Here is a 21,393-nt window from a genome sequence, read left to right on the forward strand (position 1 = left end):
CAGTGGGTATTTTTGAAGATTGTTTTGGGCTGTATTTTTAAAAAGACACTAAACAGTTTATTCATAAAATGCATTTTGGTAGTTATGAATATTGTTAATCTACCCTACTTAACCTCTTCTAGTGAAAAATATAATTTTCTGTCTTTTTTTGTTAGACTTAATGACAAACATCTTGCAAATTAGATTTTCATATATTTCATCTCTTTCTTATGCTCAATTTAATCTATCAAAGCCACACATTGTAGAAGACATCTGGTATTGAGCTTAGGCAGCTGGGTTTCATTTGTAAAGGTTTTGAGCAAATTTCGGTGCTTGCCAACAATAATATAGCAGTTGGCCAATGTGTTTTCTTTGTGGCAGCTTGGTGCCGTGTGGCAGGAGAGACCTGAATTCAGGATCAGGTGATTTTCTGGCCTCTTCCTGGCTTGACTGGAAGGACTTGAGGATTTTATGCAGGTGTTGCGGTGACCACTGGCTGGGTGAGGGGCCTGCTGCAGTGGCTAGTGAATGAGAATTAGTTGATGAGCAGTGGCAATCAGCAGTGATCCATTCGAGAAACCAGGAGTCTGCAGTTTTCCTCACAGCATGGTTCAGTGTGTTTCCGACATCAGAGTCACTGAAGGTCATTTTAAAGATGCAGTCCCCTATACCCCATCCCAGATCTACTGAACCAAGTATTTGGGAGCTGAGCCCAGAAAGCTGCAGTTGATTAAGCTACCTCAAGGGATTTGGCACACACTGCATTAGAGTTAATAAATTTCAGTTCATTCTTTACCTGCAGACAAAACCTCTAACCCCCCTTTTCTGACCAAGAAACTTATTTATATTAATGGTATTTAAAAAGAATTGTCAGAGTTTGTTTCAGAAATAACTTACCTACATACCTGGTTTTGGTGTTCTTTCTTAAGATACTGCATTAGTATAGCCTGTTGTTTAATGAAACAGTTGTCCTGGCATTATTAAAATATTGTCCCTAATGATGAAGAAGGGATCCTAAGTCTTAATTTATTTGGAAGAATCCAAATCTGGAATGAAGGATTTCTTGGAGGGTGAAACAAAAATGTGAATCCCAAATTAATGTACATTCAGGTACATTAATTAAGTCATTTCTCTCTCCAGATTGTCATAGGACATCTGGTTGGCTCTTGGAAATCTTTTCAGAGTTTGGCTCTGTGAACCACCTTCAGAAAGCTCCTTATTGTTGTTGAGATGCTTCTGAGCCCTGTTGTTGTTGAGTTGCTAAGTCCTGTCCAACTCTTTGCGATCCCATGGACTGCAGCACTCCAGGCTTCCCGGTCCTTCACTATATTCTTTTTTTTTTTTTTTCACTATATTCTGGAGTTTGCTCAAACTCATATCCATTGAGTTGGTGATGCTATCTAACCATGTCATCCACTGTTTCTTCCTTCTCCTGACCTCAATCTTTCCCAGTGTCAGGGTCTTTTCCAAAGAGTTGGCTCTTTGCATCAGGTGACCAAAGTATTGGTGCTCCAGCATCAGTCCTTGCAATGAATATTCAGGGTTGATTTCCTTTAGGATTGACTGGTTGGATCTCCTTGCAGTCCAAGGGACTCTCAAGAGCCTTCTCCAGCACCACAGTTCGAAAGCATCAATTTTTCAGCACTCAGCCATCTTTATGGTCCAACCCTTACATCGATACATGGCTACTGGAAAAACCATAGCTTTGACTAGATGGACCTTTGTCAGCAAAGTGATGTCTCTGCTTTTTAATACACTCTCTAGGTTGATCATACCTTTCCTTCCAACGACTAAGCGTCTTTCAATTTCATGGTTGCCATCACCGTCCACAGTGATTTTGGAGCCCAAGAAAATAAAATATGTCATGGTTCCCTGAGCCCTGTACCCCCCTCTAATTATATTCAACATGTTATTCCTAATGCAAATAGTTTGTCTTTGTAGCAATGTAGGCGGTTTTGGTGACTGTTCTGAAATAAACCAAGTCATAACTCTCTTCCTTGCTTCTGCTGGAAAAGTTCTATGCCAGAATTCTTACCTAGTGTTGTATTTTTGTTTTATTGGTTCTGAGTCCAGAATTGAGTTTTCCAGACAAACACTTATGAGTTCCAGGGCAGTATGGAAACACACCCAGGGAATGTGTGGTTTGAAGTGAGGATTGCCTCTTTAGAAGTGAATAGGGTAGTGACTGTTGTTGAAATGTCATTAAATGGAAATGTACTTTTCACCTTATCTTCCTTTGGAAGTTAGCACTCAGGATAGTCACTTTAGAAAGTTCCTGCATCCCCTCAGGGACCTGATTTACAATAAACATACACATAGTGCTTAATGTAAGCAGCCAGCACCCCGGAAAATACAGCATGAAAAAAGGGTAAGAGAAGGGGCAGTCTGAGTGTTTGAGAATGTCTCGTTTTCATGATCCATGTCATGCATGGGCTACATCTGCAGCTTTTTACAGTTTTTGGAGGAAGCTCAGCAATGCAGCTGTCTCTAATGTACTGTGAACCTTGAAAAGGAATTTCCTTTCAAGTAAGAGCGGAAGTAGTTCGTGTGTGGGATGATGGAGCTGAAGGTTTTCTTCAACAGAGAATAAAGTGCCATTATATAAACAAACATCTACACAACCTCAAGTAAGCCCAGTAAAAACAAATGCTACGGGCACCTACATTGCTGTTTGAAAAGACCTAGTTAATTTTAACGATCTACTTGTGTTCTCTCATTTTCACAAGGGAGGAAGCATGGGCACACAGTTGTTAGGCAACTTACCCAAATCTCACTGTTACTTCTAGTGGCTGAACCAGAATTTGGAGTTGCAGAGGTTTTGTTCTTGTTCTTTGAGGAATTACATTTAAATTGGACTTTATGATTTGTATTTAGGCTGAATCTTTGGAAGTCAAAGTCTTTGCCACATGAACAATTTTATTTAAGAGACACATAGAAACACACACCACAAGTACCATAAATGAATATTCCAGGGTAAGAATAAAGCTCAGAGATGATAACTTCTGCTTAGATTTTCCCACTTACTATAATATGTAATATTTTGTAAAAAGTACCATATATTCAGCCACATTTAGACTGTCATAATTTAGTGCTTATATTTCCCTGGTGGCTCAGTGGTAAAGAATCCTCCTGCAATATAGGAGTCACGGGTTTGATCCCTGGGTCAGGAAGATCCCCTGGAGGAGGAAATAACAACTAATTCCAGTATTCTTGCCTGAGAAATCCCATGGACAGAGGAGCCTAGAGGGCTACAGTCCATGGGGTTGCAAAAGGGTCAGATATGACTTAGCAACTAAACAACACAACAATTTAGTGCTTACAGAAATGCAACTTATGTTCAGTTTGTTCTTAGCCATAGTACTTCGCCATCTGAGGTGGGAAGGCAAAATTAGCAACACAATTGAGTTATTTTCTAAGGAAAAAAAAACCTATCTTGCTGTGAAGAATGGAGCATCCTTCCCTTTTTCCTCTTCCTAAGATTTTCTGCAAATGTTATTCTAAAGAGATTACTTGTGAAGTATCCTGAGTAGCTCTGACTGCAAATAAGTAATATGATATGCAGCTTTACACAAAAGTGAATGCTCTCATCTCTCCAGATTTATTTCTTAATGCTAAAATTACAAGGTCATTGTTCCTTCCTATTGCAGGGTATCACTTATACATGGATCCTTTAGGTTTACACATTGAGTTTTATGGTCAGGAGCAGTAGCTGTAGAATGTTTTAGTATAATCGATGAACTGTCTTTACCAGATAAAATTGCTGTGGTGTTTATACTAATCTCTTCTACCTCTTCCTCAGTCACTGTGAATCCACACTGTGATTTTGCAAACTGAATACTTGGTCTTTTGTTCTGGGGCTTTGTTTTCATTTTTTAATTTCTTTTTAAGGAATTTTTGAATTTGTGCTGAAGATTTCTTATCACCTATTTGTACTTGGTGTGTGAGCATAATTATACACCCCATGAAAAAGTTCTGTAATGTTTTACTTCTTTGTCTAGATTCTTTATTTATTATCCCCTTGGCTTTCAATAAATCAATACTTTATTTACAAAATAATCAAAATGGTCTAGGGCTTAAAAAGAAAAGTGTATACTTATAGTTCTGTTAGGTACTAAGCTAACAGACAATATTTTACTTGTGATTTTATAATTCACAAATCCAAGGATACAAATATCTGCATTGTAATCCATTCACTTGTAAATGCCTGTGTTTGTAGATAGTAAGCACTGAGCAAGTTAGGTATATTTGCTCTTCTAGATATAAAAACTTACTATGATTTTATAGTTTAATAGCTATAGTAATTAAAATAGTGTGGTTATGGCCCAGGGTAGCCATAGATTTGTGGGACATGATACAGAATCATATATATAAGGAAATAATATATCAGAGGGGACATTAGAGATCAGTGGGGAAAGGTAGACTTGTTTGAAAACCTCACTTCATACCATGTATAAAATTCATGAAACAGGAGAAAAATAATCGTCTCCAAATATGTCGTAAAGCTAAAGGTGAAATTCAAAAAGTGAAAATGTTTAGAAGAAAATAATAGCTCATGTTCCATGTATTGTTATAAACACTTCATCATTTAAATGCACACAACATGAGATAGGTGCTCTTATCCCCCTATCTTATAAATGAAGAAACAGCTTCAGACAAGTAAATTTGTTTCAGATTACACAGTGATACATGGTAGAATATAGATTCAAATCAAGACAGATTGGTTCTTGTGTCCATTCCATTGGTAGCTATATAATACATTGTCTCTTAGAGAAGAACATTTGTATGTGAAGACGCTCAGTCATGTCCAACTCTTTGCGACCCCGTGGACTGTAGCCCACCAGGCTTCTCCGTCCATGGGATTCTCTAGGCAAGAATACTGGAGTGGGTTGCCATTTCCATCAACATTTGTATAGCTTAAAGTTAAAAAAATGCAAAGATCACAGAACATAAAGATATTATTTTAGAATTTCTAAGCAGTTTAATTATTGGTAGTTCAACAAAGCAAATAACAAGCCAAAGGATGGCTTACATACTTGGAAAACATGTTACAAGACATGTAACTGAGAAAAATTTAATATCAATTATATATAAAGAATGTCTTCCTAAATGAGAAAAATACCAAAAAAGGGTCAGAAGACATGAACAGGCCATTGACAGAGTAGATGGAAGTACAGGAAAAGAAACTAAATAAGTAAAGTTAAAATAATATGAGCTACCAAGTTAAAATTAAGGAATAGGCAAAATAATCTGAGGTTATCAAGCCTTGGCAGGCATATGGAGAAATGGGAACTTTCAAGCACTGCTAATTGGAATCTAAGTTGTTCTCAACCATTTTCAAAAGTAATATATGATTTTTAGGTCTGGATCATATTTATATAGAAATATTCATAAGATAAAGCAATTGAGATATGCTGTCAAAAGCACAAGCAGCAATAAAATAATGTATAATACAAAGGATCATCAAAGAAAAATACATCATCAAGAAAGTGAGAGAAGAGCCCACAGAATGGAGAAAACACTTGCAAATCATATATCCAGTGTTGGACTCCATTCCAGATTATATAAAGAACTCTTAAAACCAATAATAAAAGGTAATTCTTTTTTAAAATGGGAAAGGATTTTGACAGAAATTTCTCTAAAGAATATGTAGAGATGGCCAATGATCATATGAAAAGATGCTCAGTGTCATTAGCTATCAGTTCAGTTCAGTCACTCAGTCATGTCTGACGCTTTGTGACCCCATGCACTGCAGCACGCCAGGCTTCCCTGTCCACCACCAACTCCTGGAGCTTGATCAAATTCATGTCCATCGAGTTGGTGATGCCATCCACCTCTGTGGCCCCTTCTCCTCCTGCCTTCAGTCTTTACCAGCATCAGGGTCTTTTACAGTGACTTAGCTCTTCCTATCAGGTGGCCAAAATATTGGAGCTTCAGGTTCAGCATCAGTCCTTTCAATGAATATTCAGAACTGATTTCCTTTAGGATTGACTGGCTTGATCTCCTTGCAGTCCAATGGACTCTCAAGAGTCTTCTCCAACACCACAGTTCAAAAGCATCAATTCTTTAGCACTTAGCTTTCTTTGTACTCCAACTCTCACATCCATACATGACTACTGGAAAAACCATGGCTTTGACTAGACAGACCGGTATTGGCAAAGTAATGTCTCTGCTTTTTAATATGCTGTCTAGGTTGGTCATAGCTTTTCTTACAAGGACCAAGCACCTTTTAATTTCATGGCTGCAGTAACCACCTGCAGTGATTTTGGAGCCCCCCAAAATAAACTCAGCCACTGTTTCCACTGTTTCCCCATCTATTTGCCATGAAGTGATGGGACCAGATGCCATGATCTTTGTTTTTTGAATGTTGAGTTTTAAGCCAGCTTTATCACTCTCTTCTTTCACCTTCATCAAGGGGCTCTTTAGTTCTTCTTCACTTTCTGCCATAAGGGTGGTATCATCTGCATATCTGAGTTTATTGATATTTCTCCTGGCAGTCTTGATTTCAGCTTGTGCTTCATCCAGTCCGGCGTGTCTCATGATGTACTCTACGTATAAGTTAAATAAGCAGTGTGGCAATATACAGCCTTGACGAACTCCTTTCCTAGTTTTGAACCAGTCCATTGTTCCATATCCAGTTCTAACTGTTGCTTCCTGACCTGCATACAGATTTCTCAAGAGGCAGGTCAGGTGGTCTGGTATTCCCATCTCTTGAAGAATTTTCTCCAGTTTGTTGTGATCCACACAGTCAAAGGCTTTGGCATAGTCAATAAAGCAGATGTTTTTCTGGAACTCTCTTGCATTTTCTATGATCCAGCAGATATTGGCAATTTGATCTCTGGTTTTTCTGCTTTTTCTAAATCCAGGTTGAACATCTGGAAGTTCATGGTTCATGTACTGTTGAAGCCTGGCTTGGAGTATTACTTTGCTAGCGTGTGAGGTGAGTGCAATGGTGTGGTAGTTTGAACATTCTGTGGCGTTGCCTTTCTTTGGGATTGGAATGAAAACTGACCTTTTCCATTCCTGTGTCCAGTCCTAAGTTTTCCAAATTTGCTGGCATATTGAGTATAGCACTTTCACAGCATCATCTTTTAGGATTTGAGATAGTTCAACTGGAATTCTCTCACCTCCTCTAGTTTTGTTCGTAGTAAGGCTCACTTGACTTTGTATTCCAGGATGTCTGGCTGTAGGTGAGTGATCACGCCATCGTAGTTATCTGGGTCATTAATATTTTTTTAAACAGTTCTGTGTGTTCTTCTTAATATTTTCTGCTTCTGTTACGTCCATACTGTTTCTGTCCTTTATTGTACCCATCTTTAGCTGTCAGTGGCATTCAAATCAAAACCACGAGATACTTGTCCACCCACTAGAGTGGCTATAATCAAAAAGATAATAGCCAGTGTTGGCAGAGATGTGGAGAAATTGGAATCCTCATACACTACTTCTGGGAATAGAAAATGGTGTAACCGCTTTTGAAAAAACAGTCTGTCAGTTCCTCACAGTGTTAAACATTCAGTTACCATATGCTCCAGATGTTTCACTCCTGAGTATCTATCCAAGAGAAGTGAGAACCTAATGTCCCCACAGAATTTGTACATGTTCACAGCAGTGTTATTCATAATAGCCAGTAAGTGGAAAACTCGTATGTCCAGCAGCTGATGAATGGATAAACAAAATGTTGTGTATCTATATAGTAAAATATTCTTTGGCAATAAAAATTATGCTATAACTTGAATAAACTTTGAAAACATCATGCTATGTGAAAGAAGCCAGATTCTAAGAACACATATTGTCATATTGCATTTATATGAAAAGTCTAGAATTTAAAACTATACACTGATGTAAGAGAGGTTAGTAGCCTTAAGTTGCCTGGGATGGGGAGTCAGGGGCAAGAATAGGGAGTGACTGTTAATGGCTATGGGACTTGTTTGAGGGTGTTATGAAGATGTTCTAAAATTGTGTGGTGATATAATTGCAAAACTCTGTGCTAAAAAGGATTGAATTGAACATGTTAAATAGGTCAGTCTTACGGCATGTGAATTGTTTCTATAAAGCTCTGAAAATATTCATTGTTGTTGTTTTTCATTCACCCAGTTGTGTCCAGCTCTTTCGACCCCATGGACTGCAGCGTGCCAGGCCTCCCTGTCCCTTACCATCTTCCGGAGTTTGCCCAAGTTCATGTCCATTGTATCAGTGATGCCCTCTTATTCTCTGACGCCCTCTTCTCCTTCTGCCCTCAATCTTTCTCAGCATCAGGGACTTTTCCAATGAGTCGTCTCTTCGCATGAGATGACCAGAATACTGGCGCTTCAGCATCAGTCCTTCCAGTGAAGTAGGCTATTTATCTACTACTATGAAATATTCTAGTAGTAGATAAAAAGCCAATTTATGATAGTGGTGAATATGGTGGGAGAAGGGGTTGGTCCTCAATCGACTTTATTCTATAATTTATTCCTTTATGATAAAAAAATTCCCTGAAGACTGAACCCAATATTCTCTTTTTTAGTGTATTTGTAGAATTTTATGTAATAAAAGAGATAACCCATAACAAAATTGAGTACATAGCCACACCCTTACCTTCCTTTCAGCTAGAAAGCACTATGGGTTTTTCTTTCCTCTAAAAATTAAAGGAGCTTTGTAGCTGGTGCTAGTGGTAAAGAATCTGGTTGCTAATGCAGAAGACATAAGAGATGTGGGTTTCATTCCAGGGTTGGGAAGATTTCCTGGAAAAGGTCATGACCACTTACTCTAGTATTCAAGACTTGGGTTCCAGAAAATGTTCTCTACAAGGAAAACACTAAATTCAGGTTCCTGTGTTGACTGTTATTTTCTTTTTCTGATATCAATTATAATAGTATTTTACTTGTGAAATCAGAATTTTAGTGAGGAGGCTTTGTTATTTTATTTAGTTGGTTTATGAGAAAAATTACTTGTGATTAAGAGTTACCATTAGTTCTGGTTAAGATCATATCATTTTTCCTTTGTTAAAACTTAGCAGAGTAGCCCACCTGCAACTCTGCTTGTTCAGTTATTGCTTTTGGGGACAATTGGTCTTCATAATTCTGTATGTGGGCCTTATGGGGATCTGTTAATTTGCCTATGAATCTTTATCATTAACTGTCTCTACAGAGATTAATAGATCGTCCTAGGGACAGAGAGCATGCCTATAGGCTAGGAAGCCTCTTTCCAAGCTTTTCTCCTTGTTTCTGTAGCAGAAACGCCTTTCCTGTAGAGTAGCTGGAAAACTGCCCACACTGACAAGCCCTTCTCAGATAGCAGTAACTCATAGTCATAACAAAAACATTTTTCCCCCAGAATATTGTTTCATACTTCTCCCACTCAGGGCCATGGCCATCATTAGGATGGGAAAATGACCCCAGAGCCTTGAGGTTTGTACATCAGAGTATTAACAACAAGTGATGCTAAAGCTGATTCAGGATAAGCTGGCATGTGGTTGTGACAGCATTCAAATACTGTTGAAATATGTTTGCTCTATAGAGTACAGCTTAAGCAAGAGTTCTTTTGTTGAATTCTAGAACCTATAAACATAAGCGTGATTGGAATAGTTTACTTAGAGTCAAAGGATGAAAAAATGTGCAGAGCCAGAAGTCTGTGTAGGGAAACGGATGACACATGAAAGCTAGATTGTGACTAGACAGCGAGTGGTTTTCAAATTGTGGTCCCTGCATCAGTGTAACATGGGGACCTGTTGGAAATATAAATTCTCGTGTCCCAACCCAGATCTACTGAATCAAAATCTCCAGGGAATGCATCCAGAAAACTTTGTTTTTAACAAGCCGTCCAGTTGATACAGATGTGTGGTTAAAGTTTGAGAACTTTGAACTAAAATTATGTGGCTTTGTGAGTAAACTTGAACTTTATCCCACAGGCAATGGAAATTCATGGAGGGTTCGTGAGCTGAGTTATGGTATGATTGGTGTTTTAGTTAGATAATGGAGTCTTCTGCCTTCTTTTTCTAATAAAGGAATTTCAGTTTAGAAAAAATTAAAAATGCTACCACATCTAGCTATGTGATTGATTGCATATGTTTCAGAAGTGTCTATTATTTTATAGTATTTTATAACTAAATATGAGTTGTTTAAGGACTTAATAGAACTTTGGAAGTTTCAAACTTGAATGATTTTTATTCTCTATAAATTATAAAATGATGCTTTCTTTTGTATGCTGTTTTGTTCCCTACACTGAAAACACTTTGCAGTTTTAATAGGACCTAGGTGTACTCTTAAATTCTAAAGATATTCTCCAAATAATTTTAGAAAATGTCTGAGGGCGTTTCCCAGGTCACTTTACTGTGTAATTTTTTCCCAAGTATGTTTTGCCTTTTAAATGTTTTCATTTTTCCTCTTAATCTTGTTATGCATCAGTAACACATGATGTGTTGGCATCTTCGGGAATTGCACATTTGTTCCAAGTGAAAAGGACTAGGTTCAGAAAATCTAGTCAGCCAGAAAATTTACCCAACAGAAACCTATATTGAATTTAAAAATAATGTGCTCACATTTTCCATCAGAACTAAAATGGATTGAAGTCAGGAAGCCTCTATGAGAAGTTGACTGGGCTCTGCCCTCCATGAACATGGCTTCTGGTGTGGCTCAGTGGTAAACAATCTGCCTGCCAATGCAGGAGACGCAGGTTCTATCCCTGGGTTGGGAAGATCCCCTGGAGAAAGAAGGCAGTGGCACCCTACCCCAGTACTCTTGCCTGGAAAATCACATGGATGGAGGAGCCTGGTGGGCTGCAGTTCATTGGGTCGCTAAGAGTTGGACACGACTGAGCAATTTCACTTTCACTTTTCACTTTCATGCCTTGGAGAAGGAAATGGCAACCCACTCCAGTGTTCTTGCTGGAGAATCCCAGGGACAGGGGAGCCTAGTGGGCTGCTGTCTATGGGGTCGCACAGAGTCGGACACGACTGAAGTGACTTAGCAGCAGTAGCCAGTATTCTTGCCGGGAAAAATTCCATGGACAGAGGAGCCTGGTGGACCTCAATCCATGGGGTTGCCAAGAGTTGGACATGACTGAGCTGAGCACACATGTGCTACCTGAACAGCATAACCAAATATGTCGTTTAGTCCTGTAACTTGTAGACAACGTGGCGAAAAAGATCTTCTTTCCAGAAGTCTGGCATGGGGCTGACTGTAAAGATCTGATTTTTATCAACCCTCTCTTTACGAGTCTTTAAGATTCAGTACAATGATTTATTTTACTTCCAGATGGTCTTATTTTTATGTTAACTGGAATGCTGGTATTAAGATCCAATAAGATGGGAAGGAGGAAGCAGGAGAGGAGGGACAAATTAGGAGTTTGGGATTAACAGATACACACTACTAATATATAAACATTGCAGACCTACTGGATAGCACAGTATCTCTATTGAATATAGAGAAGTGTATTCAGTATGTTATAATAACCTAAAGTGGAAATGAATCTGAAAAAAGTGTGTATGTGTATGTATACACACATACACACTTTGTTGTACATCTGAAACATTGTAAATCTACTATACTTCAATTAAAAAAAAATGCAGTAAGCATTTTTAATCTTTAATGATCTAATTCTATAAATATCCTAACACATATTATACTCAGATCTTGGCTCAGAGTTAACTATTTGGGAGAAAGCAGGAGTCTTTTCTGATGGGATTCAAAATAATTGAATTTTAATTGTTTCCCAGCTACTGAATATTATGTGACTTTGGACATAAGCTTCAGTGTCTCAGGATGAGGTGACACGTTAAAATATTTAAATAGTTCATATGAGAAGTTGGTTTGGGGCACAGATACTGTTTTAAAAATAAACATAGAATGACTCGGAGAAACCACTTATTCCTTAATTTAACATACTTTAATTGCATACCTAATATCTTCCAGTGTTGTAATATGCCCTTTGGGTTCAAGAAAAATATTCCATGATTACATCCTGGAGGGGAGGCAGGCACATACAAAGACTACTTTGGGAATGGGTGGGTGTGTATCTAACTTGAAAGGAGATATCTACTGAGTTTCCAATTAAAGGCTGATAAGGAGTTATTTGAGCAAAACAGATAGCCAGAGGGACCAACCTGAGCAAAATTCCAGAGAGCCCCGAGAGAGCACGGTGTGGCCAGAGGATTGAGTTTATTTAGTATAACTGCAGAGTTAGAAGTGAGGGGTAGTGAGTGGCTAATTTGAGATTGTAAGCAGGGCTGAAGAGATGAAGGTGTGTGTGAACCGGAGATGCAGAGATCCATGACTACCTTTTAGAAGGAAGTAACATACATAATCGTATTTCCCACTGTCTTTTGGTTAATGGCAGTTTCCTGCCTGCAGTTAATTAGGAGCAAACCTTGGCATTATCCTTATCTCTTCTTTATGTCTCATGTAGTGCATATAGTCCATTAGAGAATTATTCCAAGACTATTTTTTAGGGCTCCATGTACTCCACTTCAGAATCCTCTTGAGACTACCCCTTCCTGCTGTCATGGGTGTGTGTGTGCTCAGTTGCTTCAGTCGTGTCCAACTCTTTGCGACCCTGTGGACTGTAGCCTGGCAAGGTCCTCTCTCCATGGGATTCTCCAGGCAAGAATACTGGAGTGGATTGTCATGCTCTCCTCCAGGGGATCTTTCTGACCCAGGGATTGAACCCCCGTCTCCTGCATTGCAGGCGGATTCTTTACCCACTGAGCCACCTCTTGTGAAGGCATTGCCCTGTTTTATGAAGATGAAATTGGACACTCTCTTAACCTCTTGGTCCCCTGCCTTGGGGCTTCTTTAATGCAACACGAGGAAGCAATGTGTGCTGACACACAGCTTGAAAGGAAGGGCCATACACGACCAGTGGGTTATGGTAGGAGCCGAGCCAGAATGGAGATACTGAGATTCATGTCATGGTACCTCTGGCGAGGTGAGCTAGTTAACTCATCCTCAGATTGCCTATGTTTTTTCTTTCCTGTTTCACAGCCCTGGCTGATTCCTGGATGACATTGCCGGTAAACTGCCTGTTGGCAAGCAGTTGTCTTAGGCTCTACTTTCTTGGAAATTAAAGTAATAATAATGCCTTCAAAACACGTCTTGAATTTGACCGCTTCTCATCACCCCTGCCACTGCCATCCGTGTTCAAACCACAGTCAGCACCCGTCTGAATCATGCACTCACTGCTTCACTGTTGGTGCCTGCAGTCATCTAAGTGCTCTCTGCTTTGATTTTTGTCCCTATAGTCCATCTTTAGCACAGCAACCAGAGGAAAAAGTTCCCACAAGGCCCTCTCAGATCCATCTCTTTTTCTTCTATGACCTCCCCTCCTACTACTGTGCCTCTTTCTGGACAAACCTGTGCCTCATGCTCTTCAGTGACCCCAGGTACACTTCCACCTCAGGGCTCTTGCTTTCTTCTGTCTGGAACACTCCCACTTCATAGCTCACTCTCACCGCCTTTCCCTTCCCAGAAATGACTGCCTCAGAGAGGAGATTCTGACTGTCCTCTTTAAAATAACCACGCCCTACATCTTCTATCTCCTTTCTCTGCTTTATTTCTCCACATTGCACATAACATAATGTGCTTTCATCTTGACTTGACTTCTCTTCTCTTTTCTCCAGTAACTGTCAGCTTTGTCAGGGCAGGGAATTGTGTCTTTTTCTGTTCATTATTACATCCTTGGGCAGAACCTGTTACCTGGTAGGTGTTTCCAAATAACTGTTTAGTTAAGCAAATAAATGAATGTGTATTTTAGAAAATGTAGTTCTGGTTATAGTATAAGATGGTTAGAGGAAGGTAGGGCTAGAGATTGGGAGCCTATTGTAGACCACCAGGTAAGAAATGGTGAGGGCTACATTTGGAATCTTTTAACAATATCAGTAGAGAGTTAAGGAAGGATTCCAGAAAAATTTAGAAGATTGAAATGATTGTATTGCTAATGGATTGGATATAATGGATATAGAGAGGGAGACATCCAGGAAGATTCTTGGGTTTTTCTTTGGCAGCTGTGAGGATGATGGGTATGCTTATCAGAAAGAAACTGAAGACAGTTTAGGTTTAGAAAGAACAAGGATAGGCTGGAGAGGCTTCAGGAAGGAGGAAGAACTTCAGATTTAAATACGTTGAGTTTGGTATATCAGCAAGACCTCTTAGCATGAAATGTTAGTTTCATAGTCAGTTGACTATAAAAGGACTAGAGCTCAGAAGAGGATACTTGTGTCTAATAAGTGGATTGTGTCTTAAGATGGGCCTTACGCAAATCAAGCAAGGGAAAACCGTGCACTACAGCATGTTCCTATAGGAGTATAGGAATGCCTACTGTTGCCAGAGGGGAAAGTGGCTCTTGTTTTAAAAAAGTTTGAAAGAAGAAATCCTTGAAAAAGAGAAAAGAAAAAAGGGAACTGTCTGATTCATTTTTGTTGGTACACTTTGAAAGAATGAAAACAGCATTTATCTTCAGTGAAGTGTCTAAGTACCTCTAGAATACAAAGAAGTTAGCCTTTACCTTGCCCTGGCTAGCCTCAAACACTCCGTTTTACTTTCACAGCCATCTTCTTTTATTGAAAACACGTTGAAGTACATTTTTTTCCTTTAGTCACCGGAAATGAGTACGTTCTTTAGTAAAACATCCAGAATGCATGTAATGAAAAATGTTTAATGTTTCGAGTAAGATTTCTGGTATATATGTATCTATTGAGTAATATAAGTTTTCAGTGACTGTGTTCTCCACTTATATGCTTTTCACCTATTTTGAAGCTCAGATTTTTGCCAATAGCTTTCATACCTCTGGTGATTTTTATTACCTTATTTAGTAGAGGAGAGGAAAGCATCTTGAACTGGTCTTCAGCCTAGACATTTATTTAACAATTTGATTTCTCAAGGGGCAACACTGTTGGAAGAGATTACTATACACAAATCTCTGGGCCGAGAGTGGATAGAGATGAGAAAGATACTGCCAAGGAAATTTATAGAAACAAAACCCAAATCACTCTGTGCTGTGATCATCTTGTAGTTGGTGAGTGCACCTTAGCTTTGGTTGAAATCTTGGTCTTGCTATTTGAATTTAATCCTTGCTGTTTGATCTCATGTGGACAATTTACATTTCACTAAGATGTGAATGATCTTATAGTCTTAGCTTTCATTGGGCAGAGGGGCATTAGTGGCTGCACTGCCTGAATTGCCATCAGTAGAGCATGGATTCTGAGGACATGTTGTTGAGTTGCCATGTCCTTCTTTTGTGACCCCATGGACTGCAGCAGCATGCCAGGCTTCCATGTCCTTCACTATCTCCTGGAGTTTTCCCAGATTCAGGTCCACTGAGTCAGACATACAGTGAGTCTGACATACAATGAGTCACTCACTGAGTCTGAGGACACACATTAGATCTCAACTATATTGCTGATAGTGAAATTAAACTTTTTATTAGGTTGAAACCACAATTCAAGGGCCCAAGGTAATTCAGATTTAATTAAAAGAACTTTTTATATTTATTTAAGAAACTTGGGTATTTTAGGAAACTTTGAAAACCAAGAATAACTGAATCAAGTTTCTCCATAGAAATACCACGAATAGGAAGCATGTGTGTGTGTATATTTTCGTCAGGAACTGGTCCACATTTTGATGGGGGCTGGCAAGTCCCTAGCTCGGCAGTCGACAAGCTGCAGACTCAGGAGAGCCAGTAGTATAGTTAGAGTCCAGACAGAGATACAGAGATCAGGAGTTTAAGACCCAGGAAGAGAGCTGATACTTCAGTTGGAATCTGAAGGCAGGAAAAATGTGACGGCCCAGCTTGAAGACATTAGATATGAGGCATTCCCTCTTTTTTGGAGAGTCAACCTTTTTGTCCTGTTCAGACCTTCAGCCGATTAGGGAGGGCAATCTGCTTTCTGCAGTCTCTCAGATGTTAGATTCATCCCAAACACCCTCCCAGAAATACGAGATAATGTTTGACCAGATATCTGGTACCCACAATCCAGTCAAGTTGGCATATAAAGTTAATCATCCCAATAACACTATTTTAAAATCTATTCAACTACATTCAGTTAATAAAGCGTTTAGGTATAGCTCTGTAGATTCAGCAGAGAGTAAGACATTTTGAGTATCTAAAGAAGTAAAGAACAGGTGTCAGGTAATGCTTAATAAGACTAAAATAAAGTAAATAAAGTAATAAAAGATACAAGTTTTTAGTATTTATGTTCTTCACCAGGATATTTTTCATGTATATTGAAGCTTACTCAGTTGTGTCTGACTCTTTGTGACCCCATGGACTGTAGCCCACCAGGCTCCTCTGTCCTTGAAATTCTTCAAGCCAGAATACTGGAGTAGCTAGCTATTCCTTTCTCTAGGGGATCTTCCCAACCCAGGGATCTAATCCAGGTCTCCTGTATTACAGGCAGATCTTTACCATCTGAGCCACCAGGGAAATCCTGAAGCTTACTACATGGGACTAAAAATTAAGTTTCTTATTCTGAACTTTAAATTATTAAACAGATATTAAGAAAACCATATACTTACTTTTCCATTTTTTAATTCCTTTTTAAATTTGTTTAAATCACAATGCATATTCGTCTGGAAGGTGGTAGCATAATCATAAAGAACCAATAAAAGCTTAGTCTGTTTAAAAAAAAAAAGTGCTAGTGGATACCACAAGAAAAAAAATTTCTTTTTTTTTAATTTTTAAAAAAATTTTAAGTCCTCTATTATTCCTTTAATTTTCACTTTTATAACCTACTATTACTTTGCAAAAAAAAAAGACCCTATTTTTTTAAAAGCAAACTTCATATATATATTTTTATAATTTTTTTGATCTTGTTTCTTTTTTTTTTTATCTTCTTTTCTTTAACATTGTATTTTTGAAATTCCAAACTGTACTCTAGATTTTTAATTTTAGCTTTTTGGTATTTGTTATCAATTTTGTACCTATATATATATATATATATTTTTTTTTTTTTTTAGAATTTTTGTGACTTTTTTTTTCTCTCTTTCTTTCTCTTCTTCTTTTATATAACATTGTATACCTGAAATTCCAAACTCAACTCTAGATTTTTAATTTATGCTTTTTGGTATTTGTTATCAACTTTGTACCTATATTTTCTTTATAATTTTTACAACTTTGTTTTTGTTTGTTTTCTCTCTTTCTTTTTCTTCTTCTTTTTTTTTTAACATTGTATTTTTGAAATTCCAAACTCTACTCTAGATTTTTAACTTTTGCTTTTTGGTATTTTTTATCAATTTTATACTATATTTTCTTTATAATTTTTGCAACTTTGTTTTTGTTTGTTTTTTTTTCTCTCTTTCTTTTCCTTCTTCTTTTCTTTAACATTGTATTTTTGAAATTCCAAACTCTACTCTAGATTTTTAATTTTTGCTTTTATGTATTTGTTACCAATTTTGTACCTTTAAGAACCCAATCTTCAGTACCCATTTTTCACTAGGGAGCGAGATTACTGGCTTGACTGCTCTCTCTCCCTTTGGACTCTCCTTTTTCTCCACCAGGTCGCCTGTGTCTCCTCCCTAACCCCTCTCTACCCAACTCTGTGAATTTCTGTGTGTTCCAGATGGTGGAGAACACTTACGGAACTGATTACTGGCTGGATCTGTCTCCCTCCTTTTCATTCCCCTCTTTTATCCTCCTGGATACCTCTGCCTCCTTCCTCCTTCTTCTCTTCTCTGTATAACTCCGTGAACATCTCTGAGCGGTCCAGTTGTGGAGTGCACATAAGGAAGTGATTACTGGCTAGCCCACTCTCTCCTCTATTGATTCCACATCATCTCATCCGGGTCACCTCTAACTCCCTCCTCCCTCTTCTCTTCTCCACGTAACGCTGTGAACCTCTCTGGGTGACCCTCACGGCGGAGAAACTTTTCATCTTTAACGTAGATGTTTTATCAATGGTGCTGTATAGAAGGAGAGGTTTTGAAACTACTGTAAAAATAAGACCGATAACTGGAAGCAGGAGGCTTAAGTCCAAACCCTGACTCCAGGGAACTCCTGACTCCAAGGAACATTAATCGACAGGAGCTCATCAAACACCTCCATACCTACACTGAAACCAAGCACCACACAAGGGCCAACAAGTTCCAGGGCAAGACATACCAAACAAATTCAGCCCTGAGCTCCAAGATACAGGCTGCCCAAAGTCACCCCAAAACCATAGACATCTCATAACTCATTACTGGACACTTCATTGCACTCCAGAGAGAAGAAATACAGCTCCACCCACCAGAACACCGACACAAGCTTCCCTAACCAAGAAACCTTGACAAGCCACCTGTACAAATCCACACACAGTGAGGAAACGCCACAATAAAGAGAACTCCACAAACTGCCAGAATACAGAAGGGACACCCCAAACTCAGCAATTTAAACAAGATGAAGAGACAGAGGAATACCCAGCAGATAAAGGAACAGGATAAATGCCCACCAAACCAAACAAAAGAGGAAGAGAGAGGGAAGCTACCTGATAAAGAATTCCGAATAATGATAGTGAAATTGATCCAAAATCTTGAAATCAAAATGGAATCACAGATAAATAGCCTGGAGACAAGGATTGAGAAGTTGCAAGAAAGGTTTAACAAGGACCTAGAAGAAATAAAAAAGAGTCAATATATAATGAATAATGCAATAAATGAAATTAAAAACACTCTGGAAGCAACAAATAGTAGAATAACAGAGGTAGAAGATAGGATTAGTGAATTAGAAGATAGAGTGGTAGAAATAAATGAATCAGAGAGGAAAAAAGAAAAACGAATTAAAAGAAATGAGGACAATCTCAGAGACCTCCAGGACAATATTAAACGCTACAACATTCGAATCATAGGGGTCCCAGAAGAAGAAGACAAAAAGAAAGACCATGAGAAAATACTTGAGGAGATAATAGTTGAAAACTTCCCTAAAATGGGGAAGGAAATAATCACTCAAGTCCAAGAAACCCAGAGAGTCCCAAACAGGATAAACCCAAGGTGAAACACCCCAAGACATATATTAATCAAATTAACAAAGATCAAACACAAAGAACAAATATTAAAAGCAGCAAGGGAAAAACAACAAATAACACATAAGGGAATTCCCATAAGGATAACAGCTGATCTTTCAATAGAAACTCTTCAAGCCAGGAGGGGATGGCAAGACATACTTAAAGTGATGAAAGAAAATAACCTACAGCCCAGATTATTGTACCCAGCAAGGATCTCATTCAAATATGAAGGAGAAATCAAAAGCTTTACAGACAAGCAAAAGCTGAGAGAATTCAGCACCACCACACCAGCTCTTCAACAAATACTAAAGGATATTCTCTAGACAGGAAACACAAAAACGGTGTATAAATTCGAACCCAAAACAATAAAGTAAATGGCAACGGGATCATACTTATCAGTAATTACCTAAATGTAAATGGGTTGAATGCCCCAACCAAAAGACAAAGACTGGCTGAATGGATACAAACACAAGACCCCTACATATGTTGTCTACAAGAGACCCACCTCAAAACAGGGGACACATACAGACTGAAAGTGAAGGGCTGGAAAAAGATTTTCCGTGCAAATAGGGACCAAAAGAAAGCAGGAGTAGCAATATTCATATCAGATAAACTAGGCTTTAAAACAAAGGCTGTGAAAAAAGACCAAGACGGTCACTACATAATGATCAAAGGATCAATCCAAGAAGAAGATATAACAATTATAAATATATATGCACCCAACACAGGAGCACCACAATATGTAAGATAAATGCTAACAAGTATGAAAGGAGAAATTAACACAATAATAGTGGGAGACTTTAATACCCCTCTCACACCTATGGATAGATCAACTAAACAGAAAGTTAACAAGGAAACACAAACTTTAAACGATACAATAGACCAGTTAGACCTAATTGATATCTATAGGACATTTCATCCCAAAACAATGAATTTCACCTTTTTCTCAAGTGCACATGGAACCTTCTCCAGGATAGATCACATCCTGGGCCATAAATCTAGCCTTGGTAAATTCAAAAAAATAGATATCATTCCAAGCATCTTTTCTGACCACAATGCATTAAGATTAGACCTCAATTACAGGAGAAAAACTATTAAAAATTCCAACATATGGAGGATGAACAACACCCTGCTGAATAACCAACAAATCACAGAAGAAATCAAAAAAGAAATCAAAATTTGCATAGAAACAAATGAAAATGAAAACACAACAACCCCAAACCTGTGGTACACTGTAAAAGCAGTCCTAAGGGGAAAGTTCATAGCAATACAGGCACACCTCAAGAAACAAGAAAAAAGTCAAATAAATAACCTAACTCCACACCTAAAGCAACTAGAAAAGGAAGAAATGAAGAACCCCAGGGTTAGTAGAAGGAAAGAAATCTTAAAAATTAGGGCAGAAATAAATGCAAAAGAAACAAGACAGACCATAGCAAAAATCAACAAAGCCAAAAGCTGGTTCTTTGAAAGGATAAATAAAATTGACAAACCATTAGCCAGACTCATCAAGAAACAAAGGGAGAAAAATCAAATCAATAAAATTAGAAATGAAACTGGAGAGATCACAACAGACAACACAGAAATACAAAGGATCATAAGAGACTACTATCAACAATTATATGCCAGTAAAATGGACAACGTGGAAGAAATGGACAAATTCTTAGAAAAGTACAACTTTCCAAAACTCGACCAGGAAGAAATAGAAAATCTTAACAGACCCATCACAAGCACGGAAATTGAAACTGTAATCAAAAATCTTCCAGCAAAGAAAAAAAATTTCTTCAGCGTGTTTTGCCCCTGTGTTGCATTATTCTGTTCCTGCATAATATTTGTGGTCCCCTGTTTGGTGCCATGTGTTTCTGAATTCAGGTAATATAAAATGTTTCTGTGCTTACTGGATACTGTAGGTAAACCAAATTTTGATATTATTTAATTTTAAAGGAATGAGAGTCTTTATAACTATATGTATAATTATTTAGCCACAGAGCATAGCTTATTAAATGGCCATTACAGATGTGTTTCCTCTTCCCATCTCACCGTCCCCAGTTCCAGCTAAACTTTAGGAAGTGAAAAATACAAAGCAGCTGGGAAAATGATTGTAAGAATTTAACAGCTGTATTTGAATGACTTAAATATTTTAGAGTCAAGTACAAAATAAAAATTATCTGATTATTGTTTAATAAAATTTCTTAAAGATATTTAAATGAATTAGGTCTTTGAATTTGGCTCATTTTTGGAAATTATAGAGGGGCTTCACTAAATAAACATATTTACTTTCTTCTGTCTTAATTTCCCAAAATTTAACTGAGGTATCTTTTATTTCTGGTTTTATGATAATGACAAAGTAGTTATTTTCACAATTCAGGGACTTTGGGGAGGTCTTTTTATAGAAACATATTTATCTCTCATTGAGGAAACAACAGTTTTAAAAGGGGAAAAGTTATTGCTATATGTCTGAAAATAACAAA

General features: G+C 38.0%; 1 protein-coding gene across 48 annotated transcripts in view; it reads left to right on the forward strand.

The window, feature by feature from the left end:
* The window catches only part of BMPR1B (bone morphogenetic protein receptor type 1B), a 522,369-nt gene that overhangs the window by 421,481 nt on the left and 79,495 nt on the right, over positions 1-21,393 (forward strand). For 31 of the 48 annotated variants that reach the window (XR_015165674.1, XM_086406604.1, XM_086406600.1 and 28 more), the window contains one exon: positions 6,843-6,916. The exons of 12 other annotated variants lie outside the window; for them this stretch is intronic. The gene's annotated coding sequence lies outside the window, so the exon portion shown is untranslated. Of the gene's footprint in view, positions 1-6,842; positions 6,917-8,070; positions 8,530-14,830; positions 14,965-21,393 lie in introns of those variants that run through there. 5 more of the 48 variants (XM_086406595.1, XM_086406623.1, XM_086406625.1 and 2 more) reach the window with 2 other exon arrangements.

This window comes from Bos grunniens, chromosome 6 (genome assembly GCF_055505025.1).
Source record: "Bos grunniens cultivar Pamir isolate PY7600 chromosome 6, Bosgru_T2T1.0, whole genome shotgun sequence".
Lineage (NCBI taxonomy): Eukaryota > Metazoa > Chordata > Mammalia > Artiodactyla > Bovidae > Bos > Bos grunniens.